The sequence below is a fragment of the Macrobrachium nipponense genome, chromosome 4 (genome assembly GCF_015104395.2).
Source record: "Macrobrachium nipponense isolate FS-2020 chromosome 4, ASM1510439v2, whole genome shotgun sequence".
NCBI classification, from domain to species: Eukaryota; Metazoa; Arthropoda; class Malacostraca; order Decapoda; family Palaemonidae; genus Macrobrachium; species Macrobrachium nipponense.
In genome coordinates this window covers 123475651-123491786 of record NC_061100.1, presented here as the reverse complement: position 1 = coordinate 123491786, position 16136 = coordinate 123475651, and the positions used below count along the sequence as shown (strand labels likewise).

Sequence of the window (16136 nt, the reverse complement as noted above, 5' to 3'; positions counted from 1 at the left end):
GCGAATGCAAGGCCCTCTTGGCTCTCTTCTTATCCATCGGCGAACCTTCTGAAAAGCATTCAGGGCTTGAATCCAATGCGGGCGCTTTCCAACTTCTCTTCAGAGGACGAGATTGACCATCCGAACTCCAACCTCTTCTGTGCGACAAGGAGTCGGAAGAAGAGAAGCACTCTCTCAGGATGCCTTTACAACAGCGATCCCTGGCAGTCTGTGACGACACCGATCCTGCCGAAGGGACGCCTGACCGGTGGGGATCCTCCATAACCTCCGTACGGCTTTTGACATTCCTTCTCTGGGCCTGGGAACTTGGAAGAGGTCTAGGCCTGGGAGCGTTGCAGAGCCGATCAGATGCCCCCTCCACTGCACTGGGTACACTGATATCACTTTCCACTGCACTGTGCTTACCTTCAAGAGCTATCATTTTAAGCTCCATCCTTTTGAGGGCAGCTTTCAAATCTGCAATTTCCCCAGAAGAATCTGCATGATCTGTGAAGGGAGAATGAGCTGATATCATGGGGGAGGATGCAACATTTACTTGTGGGATAGGTGCTAACTCGACACTAACTGGCTCGTTAGAGCGAGATCTACTCAAACTTCTAGATGAAGCTTTCCTAGCCATATCCTTTTCTAACTTCCTTATGTAGGAAGTTAGTCTTCCATCCGTCCTCACTCAAATTCTCACATTTCTTACACGTATTAGTGAATGAACATTCATACTCCCTACACCACTTGCATACAGTGTGAGGATCTACCGAAGCTTTCGGTAGCCTCACCTTACAACCTTCATTCACACATACTCTAATTACACAACTAGAGTCAGACATTCTTAGAAAAATCCAAAGCGAAATCCAGTAAACAGTCCACAAAAGCGTATGCCAAACCAACGATCCAATACGCTTTCCAACTTCTCTTCACCAAAAAATACAGCCCAGAAGATCAATGGCGATGAAAAACGAAAATCAAGTCAGGAGGAACCAACAACGATGTTGACGGAACTGGCGACAGAGAAAATCTGATTAGAAAACGGGAATGGTTCCTAGTCCTGCCACCCAGCGGCAGGGCGGTAGATCTCCTGACCTACCTGTAGCGTGTGCCGCGAAATTCAAATTTCTGTCGGGGACGACAGAGTCTAAAGCTAAGTATATATCTGACAGGGAAGTTGAATGCACAAAAACTCTGAGTCACTATGATCATTCCCAAATACTGAATCTCCTGAGTGGGAATGAACTGAGAATTCTGGGAATTTGCTAGTACGTATATTCCTAACTCCTGTACTAAGGAGTTTTTTTTAGGTCCTCGGCACACTGACTCTCTAATTGAGCTCTTAAGAGCCAGTTGTCTAAATACAAGGATATTTGTATCCCCTGAAGGTGGAGCCATTACCCTGGTAAATAGCCAAGGCGCTGTCGTCAGTCTGAACAAAAGGGTGTGAAATTAAAAAATCTTCCCTTCGAACACAAACCTGAGATACTTCTTTGACTTGGGGTTTATGGGAACGTGGAAGTGTGCGTCCTGAAGATCTATGGACGTCATCCAATCTCATGGGTGAATGGACGATGGGATTGTTTGGTTTGTTTCCATCTTGAACTTCGTCTTTACGGCGAAGACATTCAGGGCACTGACACCCAGGACAGGCCTCCAGCCCCCCAATGACTTGGGGACTACAGAGACGATGTCCCCAAAGAGACAATTGTAGAATGCCGGAGTTCTACTGCTCCCTTTCTTACAAAAGAAGTTACTTCGTCCTCTAGAGCCAAAAACCTCTCTGATCCTCTTGAATAAGCAATTTAGACGACTGGCGTGCTGACTAAGGGAGGCTTCCTGAGGAAGGAGATAATGTACCCTTCCTTCAGAACTTTGGCTTTTTTTGCTAAACTTCCCAAAACATTAGAAGTCTGGCTCCTACACTCGTGCAGAGAATGGCGTCCCCACTTGCTAGAGAAGCCCCTCAAAGAAGTTTTCTTGACGGACTTGAAAATGAACCTTGTACTTCACCTTGATCTTGCATAGGATCTCTGTTTGGCCCGAAAGGACTGGCCTCTTGAGGGAAGAGGTTGCCTCAATAGCGTCGCTGGAGGATCTCTTGGTCTTTTGGGAAACTTGGCGAGGAGATCCTGCATACATTTCTTCTCCAGATCCGACGCAATTCCTAAAACTGTGGCCTCAGGAAACAAGTGTCTCTTATCTATGGGGGGGGAATAACAGAGCTGATCTCTGTGAGGAAGTAACACCCTTCGACGTGTAGGAACACCAGAGCTCCCTCTTCTCGAGCGTTCCCAATGTGTAGAGAGAGGCCAAGTTGTGGGAACCGTCCCTAATCCCATAATTGATACACAAGAGAACTTGCACCTAATCTGTCAGGAGGTTCTCCGAAAGGAAGGGGGCACGACCTAATCTTGCAGGCCAGAGCGCCAACGGACCAGTCGCGAAAGTTGAAAACTTCAAATACCTTGAAGATGCCTTTCGACAGATGCGCAAAATCTGAGGCAGAAAACAAAATCTTCGCTGAAGAAAAAGCAGAGCGTCTACTAGACCAGAAAAATCTCCCTGTGAAGAGGCACAAACACCCAAGGAAGGAGCCTCTTTCGTAATATATGGCACGTATCTCCACCTGGAAATTCGAGAAGGCGGAAAACAAAAATAGGTCTTGCCTTGTTACCTCTTTTCAGCAAGCCAAGCGTCCATCTCTTTAAAAGCCATCTTAGCTGAGAAAGGCATGCTATCCATAACAAAAATTGATTCAGGAGACGATGGAGAAGTCAGCTTGAAAAAAGACAGATATGTGGCGAGCAAGAACTTCATTAGAGCCACATATGTATTAGTGGTAATTGTCAAAAAAAGAACTATCACTTCTTCCCAATTAACTGTTCTCCTTCGAGGCTGAAGCTCCAAGAAGAAAAATAAAGACGGAGTCTGTGTCTGCTGTCCTACGTGTTTGGACCCTAAGGTCCAATACACGAGGACGGTACTTGACCATTTCACCCAGAAGGTGTTGCCTGCAGTTCCAAGCTCTGCATAACTCCAAACCAGACTGAGGAGAGAACTCATCTGTAATGGTAAAGACTCGTCTTGCTATCCAAGCACTTGTAATAGTGAGTGGTCTCTAGCATTAGAATTCGTAAGAATTCCCACGCTTGGCGAGAAAAACCCAACTCTTGTAAGACAATAATCAGGGAAGCCTTGTCTCGCCCTGGTACTCGGCAATATGATGAAGCTGAGCACTTGGCGAGCGTCAGCGAAACCAAGGGATCCAGGCACTCGGCGAGACATCCGATTATTGTAATACTTATCGGGAATGCTCATTGAATGAGTGTTTGGAAATAACAGAAAACCAAATTCCTGTTTTTCTTTATCAATTTCATCATAAAATGCACTTTTTGCAATAGAACTAGTATTTAAAAAAACAGGTAGAAACAATTTTAGTGGGTTTTTCTTGAGTTTTAACTAACAAAATATACACAGGCAGTTTTAAGCGTTTTTACAGCAATTTGTAACCAAATACTTTCGAGGACTGACTACTACAAAGTTATAAACTATGGTCTTCCTAACTGTCTACTAAGAAAATTGCGAGGAGTAAAGAATGGAGCAGCCAGATTAATAAAAGGATTAAATTACCATGACAGAATAACCCCGGCACTAATCGAGCTACACTGGCTCCCAGTAAAAGCAAAAATAGAATACAAAACACTTCTTACAATCTTTAGAGCAATAAAATATGGTGAACCAACATAATTATCTAAAATATAGTGAACCTAGAACAAATTGTAAGTCAAGTGAGAGAGCATTTGAACACTATGCACCAAGACTACACAACAAAATACTGTCTGAAGTGAAGATCATACAAGAAGAAAGCAAATTTAAAAAAGAACTAGGACTTTCTTATTATAATACCGATAGGATAGGATAGGATAAAAGGTTAGTTTAACCAGATCTCTGAGATTAAAAAAGGCTCTCCTCAGGCTGTTTCCCAGAAATTAACCTGAGAAAAAAAAAATGATATTGTTATGTTACAATAAAGTTTCATACATACTTACCTGGCAGATATATACATAGCTAAGACTCCGTCGTCCCCGACAGAAATTCAAATTTCGCGCCACTCGCTACAGGTAGGTCAGGTGATCTACCGGCCTGCCCTGGGCGGCAGGACTAGGAACCATCCCCGTTTTCTATCATATTTTCTCTCTTCCACCTGTCTCCTGCGGGGAGGCTGGGTGGGCCTTTAATTGTATATATCTGCCAGGTAAGTATGTATGAAACTTTATTGTAACATAACAATATCATTTTCATACAATCAACTTACCTGTCAGATATATACATAGCTGATTGGCACCCTTCGGTGGAGGGTAAGAGACAGCTACTATATGGAATAGACAGGTAAACAACATATGTTGTAGGTATAAATAAAACCTTGGTTCCTACCTGATAGGTGGTAGACTTCGTGGGTGTTTGCCCAGTAGTCTGCATCACCTCAAGAAACTTTAGCGAGATATATGATCTATGGCCAAGAGTTCTTGTGGGTCTGCCGATGGGGTCTTATCCGCTTACTCGGCAGAGCCTGAAAGGACTTTGTCAATGGGTGCTGATCCACTTATATGACAATACACCTTATGAAGGAGCACACAACCAATCCCGACCACCTGATCCTAACCATATGTTAGAACTAAGGATTGTTCCGAGTTATCCCCGAACTCTTCACAACAACCGTAACTCAAAAACCACTACGCACACATACATAATTTCTAAAAAAAAAATTATACTCATCTAATTAGATATGACAAGATTCTCTTACTGAACAACATAGACGGCCGCCCGTGCTAAACCAAGTCCTCCATTGTTCGAAGAGACTCCAGACCATATCCAAAAAGACGAAAAGTATGAAGTTTTTATTGTAAAACTAATATTGTAATACCTACCTGAACACCTGAACAAGCCCTGGTCACTTACCAGCCCGAACCATCATTTATTAAAATTTTACCAAATCTTTGGTTAAAATAAACGATCAGTGTTGCCAATCTCCTGGCAAACACCCTCATTACCTAGTTACCAGCCCACCGCTGATAGCCCTGCCTCACGGGCCGGTCACACCTGCCCTCTCACGTCAATCATAACTCAATAACTCTGTATGAGAGGGGAGGAGGGTGGGAATCATTCAGGTGTTCAGGTAGGTATTACAATATTAGTTTTACAATAAAAACTTCATATTGCAATACACCCCCTGAACACCTGAACAAGCCCGATTAACAACATTAATTTGGAGGTGGGGAATCAAATCTACTCGGCCCTCCACTGTACCATTGTCAGTCAATATAATTGAGTATGCGGGTCAGTCTCAAGTTCATTTGTCACTCGTCCAAACTAATCTCCCATGTGTGGCCTTCTAGGCCTCCCATATGTGGAGGGAAAAACTCCCTGCACCTCTACCCTAAGGTCAAAACTCATTGAGTGCGGGAGGGATACAAACCTGTTTCCTCTCAGCTGGCTATGTGCCTCACCTGAGTAGAGGAAAAACTGAAGACCTCCCATGTGGCTCTCGGCCTCTCATGTATGGAGGGAATCTGAAGACCTCCCATGTGGCTCTCGGCCTCTCATGTATGGAGGGAATCTGAAGACCTCCCATGTGGCTCTCGGCCTCTCATGTATGGAGGGAAACTGAAGACCTCCCATGTGGCCTTAGGCCTCTCATGTACGGAGGAGACAACCATGTCCATCGGTGCGTCTGCGACGGTGTCGTCGATCGTAGTGATGTCCTCTCTTGTAGTGTTGTACCTGCCTGTCTGTACTCTGCCTGGTTGGCACTTGGAAGAATACCCTCAGATAGACCCAGACATGTTCTTTCCTATCTGTCCTAATACTTAAAATCCTCTCGTGATATATCATATCATGAATACCTTATACATATTCCTAATATTCGCTCCCTACTCTAATACTAACTCGACAGCAAGATTGTTGGGTTTAAAAATAGAATTTAGGCCAAACGAGTATTGGGACCTATGAGGTCAGTCAGCGCTGAAGGGAAATTGACAAAGTTTGAAAAGGTGTGACAGGAAGAAAAACCTCTGTTGCACAATGAGTCCAGTGTTAGGAGAGCGTGGAAAATAGGATGAGAGAATATGAAATCAGAAGTAAGAGAGAGAGAGAGAGAGAGAGAGAGAGAGAGAGAGAGAGAGAGAGAGAGAGAGAGAGAGAGAGAGAAATACAATCGTCTAAGATAAAGAGAGAATATAAAGTCAAAGGGAAGTAAGAAGAGAAGAGAAGAGAGAGAGAGCGGAAGAGGAGAGATAGAGAGAGACAGAGAGAGAGAGAGAGAGAGAGAGAGAGAGAGAGAGAGAGAGAGAGAGAGAGAGAGAGAGATTACAATCGTCTAACATCTCCACCTCCGTAAATTGCACCCTCTTCTAAGTTAAAAGGGTATTATCTTAACGATAATATACTCGTATAACTCCGTACAGCTATGAACAACCGAACGAGAACTTGTTGTTAATGCGATTGACTCCTATAACACATCACTTTAATGTATCGAACAGCGTATGACAGTAATCGAATCCGATGGCAACATCCGTTATTGTATTCATCCGCGTGCGACGGTAATTACTGTATTCATGTTATAAATGCAGCTGAAGCTAATAAGGCAAAATTACGTGCATCAGCAACCTGGACAGAAGTCCCGAGCTTTTGTATGAATTTAAACGCAGCCGTGGTAAAAGAAACTAATAGCATGAAAGAGCTCATTACTGTTTTTTTTTTTTTCAGACAAAGGAATAATAAAGTATATAAAGTGTAAGGTTCGTAATACCTATGAAAACGAGTGAAAAACTAACGGAATCCTAAATTTAACGCCATCTAACCCGATGGAAAAACTAGCTTCCAATGAGACGTATCAGTCAAATTTTGGACTTAAATTACATCGTAAGACGAACAGTATGACTTCGTTCCATAAGTTAAGTATCCAGATATTCATTAATATGCTAACTAGGGACAAAAACATTAGCCGAGACCAAGTGATATGGTTGAATCTGGAGCCAACGAAAAAACAAAAACAAAAACAGACTAGCCGGCATCCTTGTCTGTCTAAGCCACACCTCCTTACAATAGTGCTGTTTGACGACAAGCTAGTGTAATTGTAATTTAATTTAAAAGTAATAAAATAATATTTAAAGGTAATTAAATTAACTTTATTAGGCCTAATATTAATTTCAGTTGTCATTGTAATTTGATAATACGACTGGTAATAATTTGTAACTGTAAATTGACATAAGCGCAATGTAATTACTGACGGCAATAGTCGGTTAAACGTATGAAGACGTCATACATATGAATTCCTTATATCTGCCATCTGATTATATGCCCCAAGATAGATACCTCATTGACTATGTTAAATGTCAACATAGTTGAACACACGTTTCCTTCAAGACGTTTGTACAAACTTGGCAAAAGTGAGTGTGTTGTTACGTTAGTCATTTTGGGCAATCAGGAGAGAATGAGATGGATACGGCGACGCAAACCCGTATTCGTCATCCGCTGATTCCAGCGTGAATGACTGCCGAGTTAAGTGTTTATACTACGCTAATATGATGATACATATAATACAATTATAATGCTTTAGTCGGACAGAATCCGATCTTCATTCTGTTCGATTACATTCATATTAATTATTCTCCGATCGGATTATCGTTCGTTTTCAATTACACCTGTACTGAATTATCAGAAGTCAGAATACCTTGAGCCTACAGCGTTAGCCAATATAAAAATAACTATCGATATATTGTACTGCGAATACTTTAGGCTAGGCTACTGAATATGCATACGATATATCATCGTGAACACTAGGCTAACTGTAGTTAATTTTATTCGATTTCTCTCCATACTGAATATCGTAAGTCAATATGCATTGAACGGAGAATTAGTTGATATTAACAATTATCGTATCGTATAAGTAGAGGAAAGTAACTTAGAACGAAGGAGCATATCTGAAAAACCAACCATGGCCTAAAAGCTTCTGATGCAAGGAACTCGAAGCAGGAAAAAGCCTAAAGATGCTCTAAGGACACTGTACATCTATAAACTACTACTTGTTTTACTAATAGAAAACCGACCCGAAGAAGCCTGCACTTCTCTTTCTAAACTAAACACTATGTAGCCTATTATCCCTACTCGTCTATATCTGACCTAAGTTTTTATTATCCTGAGAACTTACACATCGAGGGAAGGGGAATCTGCTGCCAACACTGCCTTGCTCCGCGCCAGGGGGGACGGCGGATCCTGCCCTGTGGGCTTGCGGATCCCCATAACCCCCAGCACCGGTTAGGGCTGGTTCTGGAACAGGCAGGGGAGCTGGAAAAGAACGATTAGTAATTTCAGTATCCCTATTGCTCGATCTATCCTCACTTAATCTTGACATAACATCGGTAACAGAGATGTCATACTCGATGTCAGCCTACTCTCAAGTCTCTTAAAGAGCACTGTCTCTAAGTCTTTATCTTGATCTACGTTAGTCTCTTCCTGCCTACACTTACTTCTTAATACAAGACCTTTTCCTACGTTTGAGATCCCTAACATCTGGTCCAAAGACCACTCCTGACATTCCAAACATCTGGTCTTTACATCATATTGAACAGGCCTACAATTTACGCATAAGGAATGACTATCGTGTCATAGGGTACTCATCCTTTTCTTGCATTGTTGGCAAAGACGATACGTTGTTGAACTTCCGCTCGTCGTTTTCTGTGATGTCGTGGCCGAGAATGCAGTAGCCGTTGTCGTAGCTTGTGTTGTTTCTTCCTTTGCAGAATCAATGTCTGATGACAAGGTATTAAGAGCAATCCAACAGTAATCCAAAGGGATGCGTAATTCGTCACCAAAATCAATCAAATCAAAGGTGCAAATGAAGGCCGGGCAAGACCAAAAAGGAGTTCGCTGTGGATACATCTGTACTCCACCGCGAACGATAAGTGATTGACGTGAGAGGGCAGGTGTGACCGGCCCGTGAGGCAGGGCTATCAGCGGTGGGCTGGTAACTAGGTAATGAGGGTGTTTGCCAGGAGATTGGCAACACTGATCGTTTATTTTAACCAAAGATTTGGTAAAATTTTAATAAATGATGGTTCGGGCTGGTAAGTGACCAGGGCTTGTTCAGGTGTTCAGGGGGTGTATTGCAATATTTACTTTTAAGGATTGGTGTCGGCTCCCGTACCCAGAATCGTATCCACCGATACGAAAGGACCCAGAGAAAAACACTTCTCATATGTCACACGAACGTCTTTCAAGTAATGAGATGCAAATACTGAGTTGCATCTCCAAAATGTCGTATCTATGATGTTTTTAAGCGACATATTCTTATGAAACGAGAGAGACGTCGCTACTGCTCTCACTTCATGAGCTTTAACTTTCAACAGTCGTAACTGTTCGTCAGAACAGACCTTATGCGCGTCTGTAATGACGTTCCTCACAAAGAATGCCAGCGCATTCTTGGACATCAGTCTTGTGGGGTCTTTTACCGCGCACCAAAGACCTTGTCTAGAGCCTCCCATCTGATGCTTTCTCTGAATGTAGAACTTTAGAGCTCTTACAGGGCATAGAGATCTTTCTGCTTCTCTTCCTACGAGACTCGATATGCCTTTGACTTCGAATGACTTAGGCCAGGGATTCGAGGGATTCTCATTCTTAGCTAAAAACAGGGTCTTAAACGAGCAAATAGCTGAGTCTCCCTTGAAACCTACTTTATCTTGCAGAGCATGTAATTCACTAACTCTCTTTGCCGTAGCTAAAGATAATAGGAATAGGCATTTTCTGGTGATGTCTCGAAACGAAGCCAGATGAGGAGGTTCGAATCTTTCAGATGAAAGAAACTTGAGAACCACGTCTAGGTTCCAGTTCGGAGGGACCGGTTCCTTCTACTTTGAAGTCTCAAAGGACCTTATGAGATCGTGGAGATCTTTATTATCTGCCAGATCTAATCCTCTATTCCTGAAGACAGCCGAGAGCATACTTCTGTATCCCTTTATTGTGGATACAGCCAGATGAGATTGCTCTCTCAGGAATAGAAGGAAATCAGCAATTTCCGCTATAGAGGTAGTGGAGGAGGACAACTTCTTAGTTCTACACCACCTTCTAAAAACCTCCCACTTCGACTGATATACTTTCGTAGTGGAGGTTCTGCGTGCTCTCGCGATCGCGCTTGCAACTTCGCAAGAAAACCCTCTCGCTCTGACGAGTCTTTCGATAGTCGAAAGGCAGTCAGAGCGAGAGCGGGGAGGTTTTGATGATACCTCTTGAAGTGTGGCTGTCTGAGAAGATCCATCCTTCTTGGTAGGGATCTTGGAAAGTCTACGATCCACTCTACCACCTCCGTGAACCAATCTTGGGCCGGCCAAAAGGGGGGCTATCAATGTCATCCTCGTCTCCTTTGACGCCACAAACTTTTTTAGTACTAGTCCCAGGATTTTGAATGGAGGAAAAGCATAGACGTCTACGCGAGACCAATCTAGCAGGAAGGCAGTCTACCATAAGAGCTCTTGGATCTTCCACGACCGAGCAAAAGACTGCCAGCCTTTTGGAAATGAATGTGGCGAAGAGATCCACATGAGGTGTCCCCCACAGCGACCAGAGATCTTGACACACCTCCTCGTGTAGGGTCCACTCTGTATGAAGGACCTGGTTCCTCCTGCTGAGTCTGTCCGCCCTCACATTCTTTACTCCCTGCACGAACCTTGTCAGAAGGGAGATGTTCCTGTGAGACGTCCAAAGCAAAAGGTCTCTCGTCAGTTCGTAAAGGAAGGGAACGAGGAGTGAGTCCCTCCCTGCTTTCGAATGTAGGCAAGTGCGGTGGTGTTGTCCACGTTTACTTGCACACTACTTTGTTCGGTGACCACCAGAGGTTCTAGACTCTTCAAAGCCAGATGCACGGCGAAGAGCTCTTTGCAGTTTATGTGCCAAGACACCTGCGCTGGTTCCCAGGTGCCTGACACCTCCTTCGAGCCTAATGTTGCTCCCCAACCTTTCTCCGACGCGTCGGAGTACAACACTAGGTCTGGGTTCTGTGTCCTTAGAGAGATCCCTTTGTTCTCTTCCAGAGGGGGCAACCACCATTCCAGGTGCGATCTTATCTCCACTGGAATGGGAAAGGCGTCCGACAGTTGTCCAGTTTTCCAACTCCAAGACTTCTTGAGGAAGAATTGAAGCGGACGTAAATGAAGTCTTCCTTGCGGGAAGAACTGTTCGAGCGAGGAAAGGGTCCCTAGAAGGCTCAACCATTCCCTCGCCGACGTATGTTCCTTCCTTAAGAAGAGAGAGACTATCTGCAAACCTTTTGCGATTCTCTCTTGCGAAGGAAATACTCGAAAACCCCGAGAATCCATCCGAATCCCCAGATAGACTAAGTTCTGTCTGGGGGTCAGCTGCGACTTCTCGAGGTTCACGAGCAATCCCAACGCTTTGATCAGATCTAAAGTTAAGGTCAGGTCCTCCAAAGCACTGTCTCTCTGATCTGGCCCTGATGAGCCAGTCGTCCAGATACAGAGATATATTTACTCCTTTGAGGTGAAGAAACCTCGCCACATTCTTCATCAGGCTTGTGAAGACCTGAGGAGCTGTGGACAGGCCGAAACACAAGGCTCTGAACTGAAAGATCCTTCCCCCCGTCATGAAACGGAGGTACTTCTTCGATGAAGGGTGGATCGGGACGTGAAAATAGGCGTCCTGGAGATCTAGAGACACCATCCAATCTCCTTGTCGCAATGACGCAAGGACTGAAGCAGAAGTCTCCATCGAGAACTTCTCCTTCCGAACAAATTTGTTCAGAGAGCTGACGTCCAGTACTGGTCTCCAGCCTCCCGAGGCCTTCGCAACCAGAAAAAGGCGATTGTAAAACCCCGGGGAGTTTTGACCCAGTACTAGTTCTATCGCTCTCTTGTCCCACATTTGTTCCACCATCGATCGAAGAGTATCCCTCAGCATAGGATCCTTGTACTTGGCTGTTAGTTCCCGTGGTATTGACGTTAGGGGTAGGAGTGTTCAGGAAAGGATACGATATCCCTTCCTTATTATAGACAACGATGACGCGTCTGCGTTTATAATGTCCAGGCCTCCACAAATCCCAGGAGCCTGGCACCTACTGGTGCTTGGAGGAGAGAAGCTTCACTTTCCCTTTTTAAAGGGACAAAAGGCAGACCTACCTCTCTTCTCAGGAGCCTTCCTTCTTGCGGGAGGTCTGGAGGTAGGGCCACCTCGAAAGGGCTGAACCGATGTACTCGGTCCTTTCTTGTCAGGTGTAGAAGCAGGCTTCTTCTTCCTTGCTGACTGCGTCAGAAGGTCCTGAGTCGCCTTCTCAGTTAATGAATGAGCAATGTCCTTCACCAACTGAGAAGGGAACAAAAGTCAGACAAAGGCGAATACAGCAGCGCTGCCCTCTGAGCGTGGGAGACTGCCTTGGTTAAAAAGGCACCATATACCGTCCTCTTTTTTAGAAGACCTGCTCCAAACAAAGAGGAGATTTCAAACGAGCCATCCTGCACCGCTTTGTCTATACAAGACAATATGCACAAAAGGGCTTCTGGTTCGATTCCTTCAGAATCATGGGCTTTCTTGGACATCACCCCAAGGGACCAATCTAAGAAGTTGAAAACTTCCAATACATGAAAGAGTCCCTTTAGGAGATGGTCCAGTTCAGAAATGCCCCACGTAATCCGTGCCGAGTTCAGACCTTGTCGACGTGAAGCGTCAACTAAGGTCGAAAAGTCTGCTTCTGACGTAGACGGAAGAGCAATACCCATATTCTCTCCCGTCTGATACCAAATGCCTCTTTTACCAGCTAGTCTCGCTGGAGGCATGCAGAAGACCGTTCTTACTAAGTCCTTCTTAGACTTCATCCAAGAGTCTAAGGATTGTAGAGCCCTCTTCATTGAAATGGTGGGCTTCATTTTGAGAGAAAAGACGAAGACTTCTTCGTCTTAGCACTCGAAAACAGAGAGCGCGTGAGAAGGAGGAGCGGCAGGAGTCAATTCGTCTCCATACTCCTCTAGAAGCAAGGCAGTCAAAACTTTATAGTTCGACAGTCCTTCTCTTCCTTGATATTCTTCGTCCGAGTTTACTTCTAACTCGGGATCTAAATGAGTCTCCGCTCCCAACTCTGTACGTTCTTCCTCTGGAGGAGACAAACTCCTAATAGGAGAGGGGCTAAGGGAATGATATTCCTTCCTCTTCCCCGCTTTAATAGCCCTGGAAGGCGGCGCCAAAAGCTCAGGCTTCTCTCCATAAATAGAAGACGCTTCCCGCTTGGATGAACGCTTCTCGTCCGCCAAGCGGTTCCTGGCTGACGCCTCCCGCTTACTTGGCTGCTGAAACCGTCCCGGATGACGCCTCGCGCCTGGAAGACGCTCCGGTCTCAAAAGTCGTCCTAACTGGCGCCAAAATATTGGTTGGAGCTTCGCGTCTACCAACAGCTTTCAAAGACGCTTCATGTCTAAAAGACGTCTCACGTCTCTCTGGCGTTACGTATCTTTCGTAAGCTACCGATCTCGCTCTCGAACCCGAAGCTTCTGTAATATGTTTAGAAGCTTCACGTCTGCATGACGCTTCTCGCTTAGCAGGGGAGAGAGGACGAGGACTTCTTGATTGGAAGCGCAACGTCCTTCCTACGAGGCGCTAAAACTCCCACCAGAGAGGCCAGTTGTTCTTGTACTGCCATGATAATCTTCCTTGAAGCTTCTCCCACGTCAACTGCATGACGCCTTTCGTCATCAATCGGGGGAGAAGTAGGAAAGGTACTTCTGCGTCCTCGTCGGGTGACGCTGACGCCACCTTCGCCTTCTTAATAGAAGAGGGAGCGTCATCTGAGAAACGCTCTGGGCTCGAATCAATTTCGGGTTCTTTCAAATGACGTTTCAGATGCCTCGATAAATCCGACTCCTTCCACCCTCGTTTAGGTGAGGGAGAGGGAGAGGATGAGAAACACTCACGAAGGACGCTTTTTCTAAAGCGCCCTTGAGCAGCCTGCCACGAAACAGAGCTTGCTGAAGGGACGTCTGACCGTTGGGGATTCCCCACGACCTCCTTAAGGCTTTCGACTTCTTCTCCTCTGGGCATGGGAGCTTGGAAGAGGTCTAGGCCATGGGAGCGTCCCGCAGGGACGATCAAACGCCCCCTCCACAACACTGGGAGAACTCACTTCACTGTAATGCTCACTTTCACTAGCCTTACCTTGTAAGTCCGCCATTTTGGACTTCATGTCTCGAATAGTAGCTTTCAGATCGGCGATTTCCGAGGCCGATTCCGAAAGTACACTTTGTGAATTAGACACATAGGGAGAATCTAAATCATTAGGATTAGAATAATTATCAGTAAAAGGCTCAATAGGCCTTGAACTCACACCTTTCAGACGTCTAACCCTATCCCTCTCTAACTTCTTCAAATAAGAAGTTAAAGTCTTCCACTCTTCTGCATTTAATCCCTCGCATTCATGACAAGTATTATTAGCAGAACACTGAAACCCCCTACATTTACGACATACAGTGTGAGGATCAACCGAAGCTTTCGGTATCCTCACCCTGCAGCCTACATTCACACACATTCTCACACTCACATTTGAATCAGACATACTGAGAAAAATCCAAAAAGCAATTCCAAAAACAGTCCACAGTAGCGAATGCCAAAAACACGATCCAGATACGTCACCAAAAAGCCGAGAAACGATGATCAAAGGATGAAATAAGAATCTAAGTCAGGAGGTAATAGCAACAATGTTGATACCACCGGCGACAGAGAAAATATGATAGAAAACGGGGATGGTTCCTAGTCCTGCCGCCCAGGGCAGGCCGGTAGATCACCTGACCTACCTGTAGCGAGTGGCGCGAAATTTGAATTTCTGTCGGGGACGACGGAGTCTTAGCTATGTATATATCTGACAGGTAAGTTGATTGTATGAAAATGAATAAATACAAAAAACTAGACTCCATTAACCCTTGCTGGACAAGTAAATATATCGACATGCAGTTCCTCAGGCTGGGTAAACTCTGAGGTCGGCCAATTTATGAAAAAAAAAAAAAAAAAAAAAAAACACATCAGCAGAAAGAGGAAGATATGCAAATGTACATATGGTGAAAGTCAAAAAAATTCTAAAATGTTCCCTACCTTCCACGAGAATTGAAAAAAAGACTAATTACAACTCATTGTGGGGACTTTTACAAGACAATAGTAAATTTTATCAACTTATATATGTTTTTTCTAATAAATAATCTTTAATTTTAAAAAATTATAATTACTGCTCATACAATATCAAAACAGATAAGAAATAAAATCAGTAACAAATTCTTAGCATATTTGTTGAAAAATATTTACTGTACGAGCAAATTTGCAAAAAGACGTCATGTGAGACAGACAAAATACATTCATCCTTGAAGATAGAAGCAGAACTAAAGTCCTGAGAGGCCCGATTTGTGGTTTTAGCCAGTGTAAAAGTTGCCATTAGTGAATTTATGGGTTATATAAGTAATGGCACCTTATTTACGCCTGATTCTTTCCAAATCAATAGCACTTTATAATGTTTATCTACAGGATCAACCCATCCACCATCCCAAACCTGTTATTACTACTCCCGAGGATAAATATGTCCATTAAGAGTTAAAAAAAAACCAACTTTGCTTCGGAACATGATAATTTTGTTAAGTGAGATATCCTGCCTTCTGCGAGAATTCCTGACATTGTTGGGTCTCAAAAATAAATGCGTCTCACCTAAATCCAATTATAGTGCATTTAACGAGTAGCCTAAATGCTGGACAGATGTGGGAACTTGGCATCCATTACATTTCATTGGGTCAGGTTGTCATTAGCCTAGATGACCATGAGAAAATCTAGTATGATACTGATGAGAAAAAAAAGAGTAAAAGTAGGAAGTACTAGGCTAGCTACCTAATTGCCATAGGCCTTAACTGGGATGTCTGGTAGATAGCGGCCTAATTTTTGGTAGGTTTATGAATAGCTTGGTAGATATCATACTATAGACCAGTATACCTAGTAGCTAGCACCGGCTACCTACATTCCCCAGCTCATTCCTCACAACCACCAGTTAGCTAATACCTAGGTTAATGACCTTACCTGGCTATTATACCAAATTCAAAGACCGACCATTCCAGCTCCAAGTAAGG

At 44.1% G+C, this 16136-nt stretch overlaps 1 protein-coding gene across 7 annotated transcripts in view; it reads right to left on the bottom strand.

The window, feature by feature from the left end:
• LOC135211118 (cytosolic 5'-nucleotidase 3-like) overlaps window positions 1–16136 on the bottom strand; it is a 250829-nt gene that overhangs the window by 233355 nt on the left and 1338 nt on the right. The window lies entirely within an intron of this gene.